The sequence below is a fragment of the Neophocaena asiaeorientalis genome, unplaced genomic scaffold (assembly GCF_003031525.2).
Source record: "Neophocaena asiaeorientalis asiaeorientalis breed wild unplaced genomic scaffold, Neophocaena_asiaeorientalis_V1.1 scaffold82, whole genome shotgun sequence".
Classification (NCBI taxonomy): Eukaryota; Metazoa; Chordata; class Mammalia; order Artiodactyla; family Phocoenidae; genus Neophocaena; species Neophocaena asiaeorientalis.
Genome location: NW_020173068.1, coordinates 167,535 through 169,428, shown reverse-complemented (window position 1 = coordinate 169,428; position 1,894 = coordinate 167,535). Strand labels below are relative to the sequence as shown.

At 48.3% G+C, this 1,894-nt stretch overlaps 1 pseudogene; it reads right to left on the bottom strand.

Annotated features, from left to right (window-relative positions):
- Positions 1-276: 276 nt before the first annotated feature.
- LOC112398566 (60S ribosomal protein L27 pseudogene) lies at positions 277-740 on the bottom strand (annotated as a pseudogene).
- Between the last annotated feature and the right edge of the window lie 1,154 nt (positions 741-1,894).

The following is a 1,894-nucleotide window of genomic DNA, read 5'->3' as shown; positions in this document are numbered from 1 at the left end:
ATGAGAGTACTGAAGGATAAAAGGTAAGAGCCAGTACTGAGGGAGACACTGATAGGAAGAAAGGCAGGATGAGATCCTGGGGGAGAAGCAGCATGGAGTCAGTGTTACTGAACTCAGGTTCGACTGCTTGCCACTCAAAAGCCAAAACTCGAGTGGCAAGTGTTGGTTGGAAACGAGAGATTGCTTTATTCAGAAGGCTGGCAACCTGGGGAGAAGGTGGACTCATGTCTAAAAGCTAAATCCCAAGATTTGCTCTACCATGAAAGTTTTTTTTTTTTTTGTATTTTTGTATTTTTAATGACTGAAACAAGACAGACCTAAAACCACAGCTTCTGAAAGAACCATTTGTTCTTGCCAGTCTTGTATCTCTCCTCAAACTTGACCTTGGCCTCTCGTTGGGCCTTGTGTTTGAGAGCAGGGTCTCTGAAGACATCCTTGTTGACAACAGTTTTGTCCAAGGGGATATCCACAGAGTACCATGTAGGCATGAGGTGATTATAATTATAAACTTTCACAAAAGACTTGATCTTTGACCTCTTGGCAATTTTCTTCTTGCCCATGGCAGCTGCCACTTTGCGGGGATAGCAATCAATTCCAGCCACCAGAGCATGCCTGTAGGGTCGGTCTGAGGTGCCATCATCAATGTTCTTTACGATGACCGCTTTGCGTCCGGAGTAGCGACTGGCCAGGACCAGCACCACCTTCCCGGGTTTCATGAACTTGCCCATGTTGGCAGCAACCTCTCGGGCCTACAGCAGAGGAAGCTACCATGAAAATTTTTTTTTTTTTTTTTTTTTTTTTTTTTTGCGGTATGCGGGCCTCTCACTGTTGTGGCCTCTCCCGTTGCGGGGCACAGGCTCCGGACGCGCAGGCCCAGCGGCCATGGCTCACGGGCCCAGCCGCTCCGCGGCATGTGGGATCTTCCCAGTCCGGGGCACGAACCCGCGTCCCCTGCATCGGCAGGCGGACTCTCAACCACTGTGCCACCAGGGAAACCCCCATGAAAATTTTTAAAGGAAGAATTATTTGAGGAGGGGGTCAAGGTCTACATTATCTTCCACTGTGTGCAGACTTTCTTCTCATTAGTTGATGATGAGGTAACAGGGCAGTGTTCCAGGAATCTTGTGCTCAGCCTGAAGTCACCATCCTCCACATGGGTGGGAGCCTTAGTTTCTGCAGAAGAGCTCAAAGGTATTGTTATGTATATTCCTTGAGTAGGAACCAGGACCTTGCTTTGTTGCTGCACTAGTTTCTGGACTGCTTCTCCTTTGTTTCTCCACCCTTTCCCTTCCCTGATTAGCAACTGTTTGAATCTGCCCTTTGGAACTCAGGGAAGGTCAAGGAAGCTGAATGAAGCTTATTTCCTACAAACAAGAAGTGGGGACACTAAAATGATTTGTACCCAGAAGGGTCCCACAGAGCCCAGCTCCATTTCATCATGATGGAAGAGCTTGGGGGAAAAGATGGAAGGACAGGGGTTGGGTGAGAATCCAGGTAATTCAGGTAAAAAGGGAAGAGTTGACAGGCTCTTGGTTAGTTGGCTTTGGCATTTTGAATTTTATACAACGCCTAGCACACAACCTAACATCTGGTGGGTATCAATGTTTTTTCGGATTGAAAAAGGCATCCACCCAGTATGTAACTTGAGGCTCCCCACAGAGCACTTTGCTTCCAAACTCCAGGACCATGTACCTGCTGGGTAGGAAAGGACCTGAATAGTCTTATTCCCACTACACAGCTAAGAAATTGTGACATGAGAGGGTTGGTGACTATCCTGAAGTCATCAAGCCAGGAGGCTATCTCCAGCTGGGTCTGGAACCCAGGCCTCTCTGCCCAAGACCTTTCTCACTTGGAGGCTGCATGAGAACGGCAGAGCCTGGAGGCTGGGTTTTCC